Raw genomic sequence first — 16,614 nt, 5'->3', positions numbered from 1 at the left:
CATCTGTCACCACGGCCACCACTTTATCCAATGCTATTTCCCATTTCTCTAAGCTATTTGTTAGTTTTTGACAAATGTATTCGGATGTATGTCTTTGATCCAACTCTTGCACAGCAATTATAACTGAGTGTTGATTAGAGTTTACAACAAAATGCCCTGTGATTCCGAGAAAGCTTCTGGTTGTCATCATTTCACTCCAGATATTGCATGTAAGTGATATGAATGAAACTGACCTCATTCTTTCTTTGTACACTGAAAACATTACTTCATATTTAGAATCAATTTTAGCTTTAATATACTCTCTACTTGGAACCTTATATAAAGGCGCTATATTCTTCATTAGCTTTTTAAATCCCCTTCCTTCAATGGCATAAAAAGGTCTGTTGTCTGCACATATAAAGAACATGATTGCATTTGTTATTTCACTATGGCGAGAACCTCCTTCTAAAAAAGAAGAAATTTTGAATATTATCATTAAATACCCAGTCTGATGTTAAAAAAAAACCTATTACCACTATAAGAAGAAACAGATCGAAAAGATTTTAAAATCGGATGTTCAGTTACACTACTGGTATCAGAAAAGCTTGATGGTGGCCTTGGTCCACGGCATAGCTCTGAACTTTGTTCACTACTTGTGGAAGGTTGTGAATTGCTATAAAAGTCATTGGTGTTATTTTGTTCCTCATTCTCGGCAGTACCGTTTGAAGGAACTTGAGATAATGTGCTTACTTGGCAATCAACACCTCTTCCTTTTGCAGATTTTGTATCTTTAATATTGATTCCATGTACCTAAAATTAAATTTATCTTAAAATTTCTACACTATATTCTAATCACCGTTTTCTTGATATATTGGCGAATGCAACCTCCAATGATTTTTTTATGAAGTTGGTTAAAAACAGGGTCTATTTCTGACAGTTTTTAGATTGACATTTGACCAATAAAAACTCCAAATAGTATGAACAATCTTACCTTTAAATGTTTAAGCATATTCGATGTATTTCCAGCTGTTTTTATGACCTTCAAACATTTTTTGCAAGATACAGACGATGTATTTACCTTGTTGAAATACATCCAACATCCACTTTTTTGTTTAGACGCAGGCGGCATGATCCGCAAGATCAATTTCTGAAAACATAATTATCTGTTTGTATTTACATATTTACCCTACTTATTTACTACATTACAATGATTTATTTATTTTACTAGATTGTTAGATGTACCTTTCTATTTTTATTTTTACCTTCTTCTAAATCCTGCTAAATTATGCTAAATACTAGTTTATCACAAATCACTTTTATCACAACTTACAAGTAGGAAGTAGGAAAAAAACACCAGCCACAATAATTCGGTAAATTCCAGAAACATAACCAATCTTTCTTCCTGACGTAGTGACATGATATGACACTTATGATAGTGACGTGCAGGCATTCCGCATTCCGCTCGAAGTTGCGTTGCGTTTCTAATTATCGTCGGGTAATCGAACGGCAACGTCCGGCGTGCGCGTGCATAATAAGATCCTTTACGGTCCTACTGCACCATACAAATTTTTGAGTAAAAATATCGAAGAATTGTTCCTAATCTTATATATTTTTTAAATATCCTATCTGCTAGAACTAAATTAGATTTTGGGCCATTATAAAAAAAGAAAAAGAAACTGCAAACTAGACAAATAGATAAGTTTATCCCGAATGACGTCACTGTCTACCACATTTTTCGAATCATATAACTGTGAACGTGTTCCGGTTCCCACCAGCATTATTTACAGACCTTTGTGCAAGAAAAAAAAAGCTATAAAATAAAACGGTCCATTTATCTACTTCTTTTTTAAATTCAAATTACTCTGTTTACAAAAGATGTCGCTTCTGAGAAGTTATTTTTATTTAAGTATCGGTACCTACTCGATAGATAAATAGTATCGATACCTACTCGATTCAAGAAAAAAAGTATCGACTATAAAAAGCACTCGATATTTTAAGAATGTATTGAAGTTTCGAAGCAGTCGGCTGCCGATCGGCGGCCGACTCGGCATAAAACGCTCCCAAACAGCTCCGTGTGTTTTAGCTCTAACGGTAAGTTAAAATTTATTATGAAATTAGGATAGTATTGGCACATTTAGAGTTATGTCGCTATTTCTTTTAATTTTCAGGAGATTTGTTTTTTGTAATTTTGATAAAAAGAGTCACATTTCATGTTAGGTCATTGTCTTATTTAAAGTCTGTACGTAGTAATTAGTATTAACCGTCATATTTAGTGATGTGACACTGTTTCTTTAAATTGAATTCAGAGTTGATATTTTAATGCGACTTATTTTTACTTTTACTGATTTTATTATTTTTTTTTTCCCATTACACCAAGTTAAAAATTTTAATGTTGCTTTTCTTATTTAGATTTTTCGGCTAATAACAGGCTGTGCAAAAATAAAACATGTTCTCCAATCGGACATTACGGATGGTGAGCATGATTACTCACGGAGAAGACATAGGAGAGTTACCATTGGTCCGGGATGAAGTTAATAATCTCCGAGGTAATAATTATAAAAAATGTATATTATTTTTATTATATTAAATAAAATAGTAAATTTGACTATCGAAACAATTTAAATTCGACTTCTGAAAAATTACTTACAAACCAATAACACATCCAAAAAATTTATTTAAATTTATTAAAAACTAAATTGGCGCTTTTCTAAACACATTCAAAATTACAGGCGAGTGCAGTACCGATGTTCCTACTTCTGTTAATACCCCTGCTATTGATCCTGCATTAAAAGATGTTACTAATACTCCAGGTACTGACATTTTAGAATGGAAGACAAAGGAGAAAAACCAACAGGAACTAAACCATTCTCAACAAATTTCAAACCGGGACAATAAATGACTGCAAAAATGCAAGCCGGTATGAAGGTCCAAGTACAAGTCGACAACAAGAGTTACTTGAATATATTGAAGATTCCGACGACTCAGTTAAAGATACAGAATATGTTAACCAGTCATCTTCGAGTTGTAGTACTTGCAGTGCATCCTCAGTTTCTGACTCTTCCTCTGAAGAAGAAAATGTGAAACCAGATGATATTCAGAAAAAAAAAACAGAAAAAGAAAGATTGGTCCAGAAAATTGGTCCAGAACAATATTTAATAGGGTATTAAAAGTCTCACATGTCCTTCTCAAATAATTAAAATATTTTTCTGTGTCTCATTTCATTAAGTAATTGATGGTAGACACCTTGTTTTTTTCGTTTCCTGAAAATATCTCTGATCCAAAATCGTTTTGGGGTATATTTTCTAGAATCATTTTTGGTATACAATAAAAAAAGAGATAAAAGCAATACATTTTTTTTGCGTCGCTGTGTCTCTATAGCCAAAACCCTTTCATCTTGTACCTAATAATGTAATAATTTTTAGAAATGGTCCATAGTAACATTGTTTATATCCTTTAGGATAATATAACGATCCATATTATATTATCCTACTGATTTGTAAAAAAACACCAACAAAAAATCCTTTGAAAAATAATAAAAACTAGAAGAAATTTACCAATTTTATAATATATAATGACAACAAACAAAAAACGTAAACAAAATATTATGTCATAAGTCATAGTTGTCAAATAAGTCCGATATCGTATAAAAAGTTAAATTTATTTCAACTTCATCCGATGACGGAAGATTTCTTAAAATTTTCGTATGGAAGTTTTCGCGAAAATTGTCTAACCAATCAGAGTTCCGTCGGATCATCGGACCATCGTATGACGGATGCATGAAAAATAACCATTAAAGACTAGTTAGTCTACACTGTCACAAAAAAGGGGTACCTACACTTAAAGACAGGGAGGGTGGGACTTATTTACTTCACGAGGACTTTTCGTTTGATTTAGTAATTAATTATATTACGTCCTCGTTCTGTAAATAAGACAACAACGTAGATGTTTAAAGAATTTGTGCATCTGTAGACTAACACAGGAATCTTTTATTACAAAATTAGAAATAAAAACAATCTAGTGGCAAAAAACTTTTTAATAAGGCATAATTGTTGAATAAACTAAGTATAACCCTAAAGTTTAAGTAGAGACTTTACACTGCAAATGAGACTCTACTCTAAACAAAAGACAAAAACAAAAAATTTTCAAAATCTATCAGCTGTTATATTTTTAGCTAATGACTAAATGGTAACAAAATAAATTAATCCAAATAAAACAAGTAATCTAAAAATATATACAAAATATAGAAATATATTCTATACACTAACTTCAATTTGTATTCAAATATTATATTTAAATAACAAGGTTACTTTAATTAATCTAATATAGCCCTTGCATAAGAATACGGATCTCTTATAAAAGTTAGGTCAGGTCTCTTTTAAAAGTTAGCAAATGTTTTTGAGTGATCGGTTCAACCTGCTGCTGACCTAATAACATCCATCGAAACACCTCTACGATCTGCTAGAGATGTAGATGCGTGTCTCGTAGAATGGGACCCGTATTCTGAGATATTAATGCTTGACCATAACATTCTGGATCCATCAAGAAATTGTTTGTGATGACGCATTGTGATAGGGTCTTTTAAAGGTTATGAAAAGTCTATTGCAATCTGAATTTCGCATGGATTCTGTTTTGTTCAAATAAAATAATAAATTGGTAGCTACGCAAATGGTCTTATCTTGTTAATAAAAAGGTAAAGGAAATGGTGGGTTATTTTCTACTTGGCCCAGAAGTTTTTATTCGGTTACGAATGAATATTTGACCCCCTGGGAGGAAGATTTTATATCTTGACATTCTATTACTGAGAGGGTCTGAATTCTCTGGCCAGAAGTGAGGGCCAACAACATGGCCAATTGACTTGAAATTAGTTCCATAGAAACAACTTCATTTATTAAAGACCTTAGATAATTTAAACCCTGCAAAGGATCCCAAGTGTTAACATATTTAGGTAAACTGGGTCTTAAATGAAAGACACCCTTTAAAAACCTTTTTACACGGAAGTCTTCAGCTAAAGAGGGTCCTTAAATTTGGGCTATAGCAGAACGATAGGAATTTAGTGTTCCATTATGAACAGCCCCTGCTGTATTGCTCTTGCAAAAATTGTAAAGATTTCAGTTGAGGCAGAAAAACAGTTCTTGTTTCTGGAATGACAGAACGGGTACCATTGTTTAAGGCCCGAGTCATACTGTTTCGTGGTGGAAGAAGTAATTGATGCCAGGCAAACATCCACCGCGGCCTTTGGTGTCCCCCTCTTTTCTAAGGCCTGCTGGATAAGTATCCTGTTGCCTCCAAAGAGGGTGCGACCGAGACCTATCAAAACATAAAAGTAATTCTTCGTTAGGTTTTAAATAAACAAGAGGTATCTTTAGAAGAGATATAAAAACGGGGGTACCAAGACTGGGTGGGCCAATAAGGTACAATTACAATACCCTCTGCTTTATCTTTAATAATTTTCTGCAAAACTTTAATAAGAATTAAAGAAAATGGCGGGAAAGCATAAAATTTAAAATCTTTCCAGTCAAGAGTAAAGGCATCTACCTCAAATGCATGAGGGTCTGGGTGCCAAAAAACAAACAGGGAACATTTGGAATTGATGCGAGTTGCAAACAAGTCTATGTCTGGTCGCCCAAATTTTAGAATTACCTGTTTGTCAAATTTATCGTTCAATTCCCATTCTGTTTCGAAATCTAACCTTCGAGATTCTGAATCTGCAATCACATTCTCCTTAGTATTGATGTAAGAAGCATGGATAGCAAGATTCCTCTCTTCACACCATTGCAAAATTTCCCGACAGAGGGAATTTAATTTAGGGTACTGAATCCCCCCCATTCGATTAATGTAGGCAATGGCCGTTGTATTATCGATACGCAGAAGAATGTTTTTTTATTATTATGATTACTAGCACAGCATTTGAGACCAAAAAATGCAACCTTCAATTCTAAAAAAATTATGTGCTCTTTCTTTTCTTCTAATGACCAGAAACTATGTGATTTTATATTGTTATAGTGAATGCCCCAACCTGTTAAACAAGCATCTGAAAAAATTTCTAGATGGAAAAAACTTAATTTGACAGAATAACTGTTTTCTAAATGTGTTAACCACCATTTTAAATCTTCATGAATCACTGCGGATATATTCATGACTCTATCATAATTACCATCTGCTCGCCTTAGTGCTAAAAACTTTTCTCGCTCGAGGAGCTTGGTATACATCCAGCCAAAACGAACAGCTGGACATACAGATACTAATTTACCAATAATTTGAGCAAAAGTGCGAATTTTTTAGGTTTTGGACCTTAGCAAAAATTTAACACATTTTAAAAGATGAGGCTTTTTGTCATCTGGTATACACAATGTCATATTTAGTGAATTATAATTAAACCCCAGATAACGACATGCCTGAGAAGGGGTTAATTGGATTTTATTATAATTAATAACAAAACCCAAATGTTCAAGAGAATTGACAGTTTTTAAAACATTTTCTTGACAGTCTTTGAATGTTTTACCCAAGAGCAAAAAATCATCAAGAAAAAATACTGAAAGTAAGCCTTTTCCTCTGAGGTGAGAAAGAACAGGTTTCATTAATTTAGTAAATATAAATGGGGCACAATTAAGGCCAAATGGCATACAATTATATTCAAATAATTCACCGTTAAACATAAATAGATGGCAATTAAATAATAAGCATTTTTAAGATCTAGAGTAGACATGAAAACATTTTCATGAATAATGTTGGAAACCGTTCTTTGGTCTTCCAGCTTAAAATGTTGTAAAGAGACAAATTTATTAAGAGACTTTAAGTTTAAAATTAAACGTTTAGAACCGTCAGGTTTTGGCAGTTAAAAATATACTAGAGATATATTCTCCTCTACAATGATCTACTTTATTAATAGCACCAGAAGCCAACAATTCGTCAAGTGACTCCCTTAAGGCAGTTTTTTCCGAGTCTGTCCACTGCCTCTCGGAAGGCCTTAAGCATTGTCGGGGCTTAGTTAAAAAGGGAATTTTTAAACTTGATATCCAGGATAAAATATTTTTTCCATTTTTCCAAAAATTTTGACAAACGTCCTACTAAACTAACCTCATCGTCTATCGACTGTGTCTCGGGGCTGGACGGGCGACGGTGGACGGTCGACGACGGTCCTGGTTGGACGACCTTTTCTGGGTCGCATTAAGGCCAATTCACACATACGGTACTGTGCGTCGACTGTGTCGTAACCGTGCACCGACTGTGCTGTGTTGTGCATATTCACACTATTCATGTTATTACGTGTTACAGTTAGTTTGTATCATGGATCGAAGAGAGGAGGACGTAGTTATAGCATGCGGAGCGTATCTAGTATTAACGGAAAAAGTGAAAAAAAAGATTTGGATTAATCGTTTATGGAGAGCTCGGGAGGAAGAAGGAGAATTTCACACAGCATTTGCTTGACTCAAAGATGATCCAGAACAATTTGTTCGATACTTTCGCATGACATTCTTGAAATTTGACAATCTGCTGAAGCTTGTAAAACCAGACATACAAAAACAGAACACAAAGTGGAGAAGATCTATATCCGCAGAGGAAAGATTAGCATTAACTTTGAGGTATGTTGTTCATTATTAATACACATAACAAGTATTTAAACAATTATTATATTTTCAGTTACTTAGCATCAGGTACTTCCCAGTACCGTCTAGGAATGAGCTATAGAATTGCCCCTTCAATAGTCCAATCAATTGTAGTTTCCACTTGTGATGCAATATGGAGAGTTCTGTCAAGAACAGAAATGCCTGAGCCAACAGAAGATCATTGGAAAAAAATAGCTGATGACTTCTGGACAATGTGGCAGTTTCCCAACTGCATTGGTGCAGTTGACGGTAAGCACGTTCAAATCCAGGCTCCCAAAAATAGCGGATCTCTATTCTACAACTACAAAAAGACATTCTCTGTTGTTCTCATGGCACTTGTAGACGCTAATTATAAATTCATTGTTGTTGATGTTGGAGGTTATGGTAAATCGAGTGATGGAGGTATATTTTCAAAATCAAATCTAGGACAAGCATTGGAAAAAAGTAATCTTCATGTTCCGGGACCAAGAACATTACCTAATTCAGATGATATTGTGCCATTCGTGATATTAGGAGATGAAGCTTTTCCTTTAAAAGAAAATCTATTAAGACCTTATCCAGGAAGCACAGCACGAGATAATGAAAACCAGAAAATATTTAACTATAGACTGTCAAGGGCTCGACGTGTGGTTGAAAATGCATTTGGCATCCTGATTCAAAAATTCAGAATCTTGTATGGTAGACTTCAAGTGAATCCTGAAAACGCTGATAAAATTATTTTGGCCGCATGTATCTTACATAATTACTTACGAGATGACGAATCTGAGAATAAATCGGGCCTGCCTGTATATGAAGAACAAATCTCTACTTCACAGCAACTTCCACTAAGAGGACTCCGTCGTTTGGGTGGTAATTCAAGTGAAGTAGCTATAGGTGTAAGAAATACATTCTGTAATTATTTAAACACTACAGGCGCGGTACCATGGCAGTTGGAGGTAGTAAGAAGAGGTATACCCTACCAAAATACAGAGTAATTTTGTATTATTTATATTATTTGTCGTTCATATCGAGATATTGCATATTGGGTTAATAAATATTACATATTTATTAGATAACTGTTTTATTCTTAGACAGCTACATACATACGTCAACTTTACAAACATAATAAAAAACTTAAAATATTTTGGTTTCATAACGTAAATGGAATTCATGTTTAACAGATTAAAAAAATAGAAAAAAAATTGAAACATTTTACATTGCCTAATATCTATCTTCAGTTTGGTGGAGGTCCTTGGCAGTGACGGAGGATGGTGTTCGGACTCTGTGTAGCCGGTACCTGGAGAAGGAAGATTTTGTACCCATTGACGTCTTCCATCTATGAAGTTTGGAGAATACCCATCTTCAAATCGATTAGAGGACCCCGGCAGTAGCTGAGAAGGGTGTTGCGATACTGTGTAGCCGGTATCTGGAGAAGGAATATTTTCAACCCATTGACGTCTTCCATCTATGAACTTTGGAGAATACCCATCTTCAATCCGATTAGAGGGCCCCGGCAGTGGCTGAGAATCGTGTTGGGAATCTGTATAGCCGGCATCTGAAGGAATATTTTGCACGCATTGCTGTCCCCCACCTGTGGAGTTCGGAGAAAACAATGGTGGAATATTATGTTTTCTGATGAGTTTTGGTAAATTTTCTTTCTAGAATGGTCAGTCTTGGCACCAGTACGAAGTTGCGTAGCTTCACTAGCTTCTGATTCTTCCTCTCTGGTTTCTGTGTTATCTTCTACATCATCAGTACCTTGTTCGAGACTGTTGTAACTAATTCTGCTTTCTATAGAATCCCGCAGAAATAAAAGCTGCTCAAAGTAAAGATATTTCCTTCTCTTTTTAGCCCCAGAACCAGAGGCAATATTCTTTTGAGCATCGTACTCTCTTTTAAAACATGTCCTAAGATTTTTCCATCTTTTTTGTAACTCGTTACCTAAAAAAACATTATGTATATGATATGATGTATAAAACATGATGTATATTAGACAATTTTTTTTTAGGTATTTAGCAACGGGAAATAGCTTTGCATCACTACATTATGAATATTTACTTGGAATTACAACGATACGAAAAATTGTAAAAGACACATGTGAGAAACTTTGGGAATGTTTGGTGCCACTCTATATGCCAAAACCGGATCATGATGACTGGATAAGAGTTTCCAATGAGTTTAATGAGAAAACACAATTTCCCAATTGCATCGGAGCAGTAGACGGGAAACATATTAGAATAAAAAGACCTGATAAATCTGGGTCCGAATTTTTTAACTATAAATCTTTCTTTTCTACTGTTCTTCTAGGCATTGCAGATTCCAATTATAATTTTATATATGTTGAAGTAGGATCTTATGGATCGACAAGTGATTCCAACATATTTAAACAATCGGCATTTTCGCATTTGCTTGACAAGAAGGAATTAAATATTCCGAATGAAAAAAATCTTCCTAATGATGAAAATGGAAAAGCTATGCCGTTTGTGCTCGTGGGAGATGAAGCTTTTGCTCTCTCAAAATTCGTTTTGAGGCCATATCCAAGCAGAAATTTAACCGTAAAACAACGAATCTTTAATTATAGACTTTCGAGGGCACGTAGAATGATAGAATGTACATTTGGAATTTTAGCCAACAAGTGGCGTATACTCCACAGGCCTCTAGATACCCAAGTTGAATTTAGCGACTCCATTACAAAAGCATGCTGTATTTTACACAATTATGTGAGAAAACTTGATGGACTAAATTTTGAAGACACCTTTTATGAATGTCCATTGGAAGATATTCCTGCTCTTGGACTAAGGAGCAACAATGAAGGGTATACAGTTAGAGATTATATTGCAAATTACTTTATTTCTCCTCAAGGGTCTGTTCCTTGGCAATATGATAAGATTTAAAAATTTATGTTCTGGTCTTTTGTGAATATACAGGGTGTTTTTTAAGTTGAGGTTTTTCTTTTAACACTAAGTATATAGAACGCAAGAAAATAAGAACTTTTATAAGAATAAAATTTTGTCTTAAATTGTCTTGTTTCTGAGATACAGGGTCTTCACGTTTTACATTTTGCTAACTTAAACACACTGTATTTTGGAGGAAAGCAATTTCGATGATAAAAAATGTGATTATAAAAAACTTTATTTTTTATTTAAATGCAATGAATATTTTTATTATTTGGCAGAACAAAAATTTGTAATTTTTTAGGCCATTTTTATTTAACATGTTTTTTCATTCATAACCGAGAAATCGATTGTTAAAAAAAAAACTTTTATAATTTGTGCTTTAAAAACGACATTTTGTAGGTCAAAATAAGAACAAAAGTTCCTATAAACAGATGACCTAAATTGCTTAGTCTCCTAGCAAAATGAAAAATTTTTACACCCTGTATCTCAGAATCAAGACCTTTTTGGACAAAATTTTATTTTTATAAAAGTTTTTATTTTCTTACATTCTATATAGTGTTAAAATGTAAACCCCAAATTTAAAAACACCCTGTATATGTTTGAATAATTCTGTAGGTATGTTGAATCTGTGACTTGATAAACATAAAATAATTTGGTAAAACTTACCTTTTTCATTCTTTTCCTTATCTCCAAGTTCATTCCAATTCTCAATGAATTTTTCACATAATTCAGTCCATAATTTTTTCTTTAGATTTTTATCTGAATATTCTTTTTGTTTCGTATTGTACAATGCTGGTCGTTTTTCGACTTCAGTAATAAACAATTCAACATCTATAGCAGCCATTTTTGTTGTAATTTGCCGGCTTATCGACAAATATTAACTGCAAAGCAACTTTTTTCAAAGCAAATCACCAGTGAGCGCGATCCCGTTTAAAACAAGCTTGTTCTATTTTATCAGCAACTGTTTCGTCTCCCAAAGAATCGAACAGGTTGGAATTTTTTAGTTGCCGCAACTAAATAATCACCTGTGTGCGGCAGATCATAAATATTATTGTGTTCTATTTTTATGATTAATAAGTTGCCTATCTAAAGTTGCCAGTGTGCGGTAAGCCTAATGGTCTTATAATTTTGCAATATGTTTAATTTGAAATGTTAAAAAAAACATAGTAAATTATATTTTTTAAAGGGCAAAAAAATTGTAGGCAAATATTTCTGTTTTACTGTTTTATCACATTTTAAGTAATTTTTATTAATCTTTTAAATGTATTCAATATTAGTATTGGTATTTTCAATCCTATTTAAGTCTATAAAATGGAAATGAAGTTTACATTTAAATTTACATATGACCAACAAGTACTTTTAACATCATAATTCATTGAATTTATCATAATTTGCTTTGATACTTATAAACTTACTGATTATTGATTGATACTTATGATTGTCTTATAGCTTTAGCTACAGTACCACTTGACATTAATAGCAACTTTAGAAAATAAAAGGCTTAAACAAGTACTAAAACAGCTAAAAATGCTAAAGTACCAAAAGCCCAATCGCACTATAAGCTGCTAAGAAATGCTCAAGTATGTTGTGCTAAAACAATAATCCAATCAGGTACATTAAATACTAATTTTATTTTTGTCTGGTTGGTCAATGTCATTAAAGATTTTAATGCCTACTATGAATAGACAAGTTTAATGATTTTATATTTTTGCAATATATTTAATCTGAAATCTTAAAGAAAACAACAAATTACATTATTTGAAGGGCAAGAAAAAATTGTAGGAAAATATTTCTTTTTTTTTCACTATTTTATTACGTCTTAACTCATTTTTATTATCTTATAAATGTATGAAGTATTAGTATAGGGATTTTCAATTTTAGTTTCTAAAATATTAATAACATTTACGTTTAAATACATGACTGGCCAACAATACTTTTAACATCATAATTAAAGTTATCATAATTTGCTATAATGATAAACTATGATTGTCTAATAGCTTTATCTGCAGTACCACTTGACATTAATAGCAACTTAAGTAAATAAAAGGCTCAAACAAAAGTACTCAAACAGCTAAAAATGCTAAAGTACAAAAAGCCCAAACACACTATAAGCTGCTAAACAATGTTTAAGTTATGTTGCGCTAAAACAATAATCCAATCAGGTACATTAAATACTAATTTTATTTTTGGCCGTTTGGTCAATGTTATTAAGGATATTTATGGCTAATATATGAGCATACTTATCTTATAATTTTGCAGTCTGTTTAATCTTAAATGTTGTTATTCTTATATTATATTGTATTATCTAAGGGGCAAAAAAAAATATAGAAAAATACTTAAAAACAGAATTTAAAAAATATTCTCATAATGTTAATACTTGAGCAATTAACAAAAAAAAAAAATATTATACATATAATGGTCAACAAATTACAAAACAATTACAATAATAATCGGCAGAATTCACGTATAGTACAAAGGCTAATACATAAATGAGTACCTACACAAATAGCTAAAAAAACGATAAAATAAAAGGTACTAAAAGCCCCAAAACAGTACAAAAATTACTGGAAATTGCCGGTTTTATTTTTTATACAATTACGTTCATAATTATGTAGGAATTTTTTTCAAGTTGACCAATCTGATAATATTATTAATTTGTCCTATAAATCCTAAAATGAGAAACCTTAGAAAAAAATTGGCACTAAGAGTATTAACAAATTGAGTATTATTAGTTAAGACATTTCATCGTGATATTATTAATAAAGGCATACTTTTGTTATTTTTAATATCTCTCTAAAGAAAGAATTAAAATATATTTTTATTTCAACAAATAAAAATATATTTTGGCAAATGTTGACTAGTTGGCCCCGCAGCAACATTTGTCTATTGCTTTCGAGAAATTAATCATTTCTTGGATATGCAATACTGATGAGTCCATAATGAGGACGAAACAATACGTTGCTCATCATAGTCTCATAACCTTTTATTTAGGAACCATTTACATCATGATCAATCACTTGCTACCAAATATATTATAATTTAAAGGAAAAACATTCAAAGGACTCAAAAATGGGCAAGAGGATTCATCCAATTGCGACAGGATTTAATGCACAGGAATAAGAAAATAATTACACATTCGAGGGTAGATGGATTTGGTAAGATACCATTAATAGTAAGTACTTGTAAAGTAGTAAAATAAAGTAATCTAAAACTATCCTTTCTTGACCAACATGCAACTTTCTTGGCGATTCGAGTAAGAACAACGAGTTATCTGAAGCTAACACCATACCAAGGGTCGTGTCCTACTAAGTCGTTGTTCACCGGTCCCAAGGAACTCACGTTGTGGGGGCCAGCTAAAACTACCCGTCTTAGCTGCTTTATCCACTTAAAATACTCGGATACAGGGCAAATGATAAACTACGAATTCCTCGAACTCAGAACGTAATTTATTCATACTTGAGTTATAAATGATAAAGAAAACAAATAAACACTTCTTACACAGTTATTGGGAGTATTTAACAAATATTAAACTTAAAATTTACATGAGTAATCGCATGCTTACAGAGGGCCAAAACACGGCGGCCGCGCGACGTTACTTAATCGTTACCGAATCGATGACAATAGACGACTAACTTATTGTCCGGGGAGCGGGGAAGTAACACTTATGTCACCGAACATAAACTAGAATAGAAGGATCACTCTAAGCGCCGCCCAAAATGTTGCCTGTCTCACTCGCTTTCTGATGCTACTCTTTTTTGCTGCCCGGTGGCGACTGCGTTATACAGGGGCGTCTTCAATATTAGAACTATAATAGCGTTGGGCGGAAATTTTGTACTTTAAAAATGCCGGCGATATGTTGCGTAGATGGCTGCAGAAGTGAAAGGGGATATACATTTTTTTTTAAATAAAAATGGATTAGTTCACAGAAAAAAATACACGTTTTTCTTTAGTATATCTTAAATATCTCGGAAAATTGAGATCTTACAAAAAAATCTAATAAACAAAAGTTGGTTTAAAAATAAAAGATTGGCTTTATACGCTCTATAAAGCCAATATGGCTCTATAGGCGCCGAGATACAACTGTGTGAACATAACCCCTTTTTTTAGATAACAAAATATAATGACGTAAAATAATAACTTGAAATAATTTTCAAAAATCACGTTTCTTAGACAAATATCTAGCACGTTTTTTCAAGTATGTACTATCAAAAACTTTAAAAATAAACTTGATTGTAAGTCATTAGCATAAAAATTAAAAAAGTTAGGAATAAAATAAAAATAATTGCAGTTTTAAAAAAATTTATCATAAAAAATTATGTATTTATTTCAAAAATTAAAGCGTAGCCTTCTACAATGGACTATATACATATAGGTACCAATAATATGTTCAAAAAGTATCAGCGATTTAGAGTACATATTTTTTTTAAATCGTGATTTTAATCTAAAAAAATGCAAAATTTTTGGTAATATTCTGTTATTAGTGGTGGTTTTTAATAGTGAAAGCTATCCGATTTATTATTAGTTGCATTGCAATCATTTAAATGATATAAATTTTAGCCACTTATACCGTCTAACCATACTAAAACTGCATTTTTTTCGTCATTAAGGGTGGTTTTTAAGGGTTTAAGTTTCAAAATATTGATGTGTACTATAATCCCCAATGTAAAACTATATTTATTTTGCATATTTATATGAATTCTAGGTTGTAAAACACCTATTTTCGTTTTATTTTAATTTTAGTGGTTTGTTCTTTCATTCCCTATTTCAAAAGCAAATAATTAGGCATTTAATAAGTTTTTTATTTAACTGCCTTTTTATATTTCACTGTTACCGAGTTCCATATGCTGAGTGTTGTTATCACATTATTATGTAAATTTAATTAAATATTTAAAAAATGGCTATATTAACGAAGTTATTATTAATTAAGTGTATGTAATATTAGGTAGGTAGTTTCTTGGTCAGTTGAGAAAAGAGCATGAAAGGAACATAAAGCTAAGATTTAATTGTGTACATTCTAATAAACTTAATTTTAAAGCTATCTACCAAGTGTTTTTCTTACAGTTATTTGTTCAAAAGAGATACTTCTTTCAATTTCATTTTAACAATAATACAAAGTGCCTTTAATTTCAAAAAATTCCATATATTACACGCTGCCCGCCGCGATGTACGAAAATATTCCTTATTAAAAATGTTTCAAACACCCCCCGTATCGTAAAGGATTGCCGCCGAAACTAAATAATGATTTACGACCGCGTAAAAAAAGTCGGCACTGTTTAGAAGTCCCTACTTCAAACGGCCGCAAGAGAGTGAACCTACTGTCTTGTTCTTTATACTGTGCTTATGTCTAGAGGCTGACCCACTATTCGGAGCGGTGTACTGTGGGTTGCATATAAAACATGATAAAGTGACAGATGATTATCTATTTCTATTCTAACCTCAAAAAAATTTGTTTCATGACTTGTATGTTTTTTTTTCGCGAAAATGTCCGGTACAGAAAGCAGGAGTTGTCTCGAGTGCGGAAAAATATATAAACGTGTTAATGAATTAAGAAGACATGTAAAAAGTAGCCATCCGGAAAAATTAAATTTAATTGCGCCTTTAAAAGTGCTTCAAGGGGATGTTTATAAGTGTACATATTGTAATAGACAATTTAGTTACAAGCCAAATTTAAACTTTCATGTGAAAAATGTGCACTCAAATGTTCCAGTCTCTTTAAATGTGCCTACTGAAGCTCAAAAGGCAAAACAAAAATATCCATTGTGTAACTTCAATGCCAGCTTAAAAAGGGACTTTGTTAAACATTATGAGACATTTCATAGTATTCCTATACAGTGTGACACAATTCAATTGTCAAATCATGATGAGTTTATGTTGTGGAAGAATAAAACCGAAAATGAGACAACAGCTAGTTTCGTTAAAGAAAAAGGAATGAAGACAGGAGTAATAAATTACATATGCCATCGATCTGGATTTTTTACTTCAAAAAGTAAGGGCCAAAGACATCTCAAAACACAAGGTAGCAATAAAATTAATGGGTTCTGCCCTGCCATGATAAAAGTTACCCACAGTGATGGAAAATATGTGGTTAATTTTATAAAAACTCATGTGGGTCACCAAAATACAATTGGACACCTATTTCTGTCATCTATGGA

At 32.5% G+C, this 16,614-nt stretch overlaps 1 long non-coding RNA gene across 1 annotated transcript; it reads right to left on the bottom strand.

The window, feature by feature from the left end:
• Positions 1-227: 227 nt before the first annotated feature.
• On the bottom strand, positions 228-1,601 carry LOC126749301 (uncharacterized). Its single transcript, XR_007664997.1, has 4 exons — positions 1,242-1,601; positions 971-1,126; positions 513-789; positions 228-444 (listed from the first exon to the last, which is right to left on the bottom strand). It is a non-coding gene; the product is annotated as an uncharacterized LOC126749301 (long non-coding RNA).
• Positions 1,602-16,614: the final 15,013 nt, after the last annotated feature.

The sequence above is a fragment of the Anthonomus grandis genome, chromosome 24 (genome assembly GCF_022605725.1).
Source record: "Anthonomus grandis grandis chromosome 24, icAntGran1.3, whole genome shotgun sequence".
NCBI lineage: Eukaryota > Metazoa > Arthropoda > Insecta > Coleoptera > Curculionidae > Anthonomus > Anthonomus grandis.
Note: the sequence above shows the minus strand (reverse complement) of the source record. Positions and strands in the feature narration are given on the sequence as shown.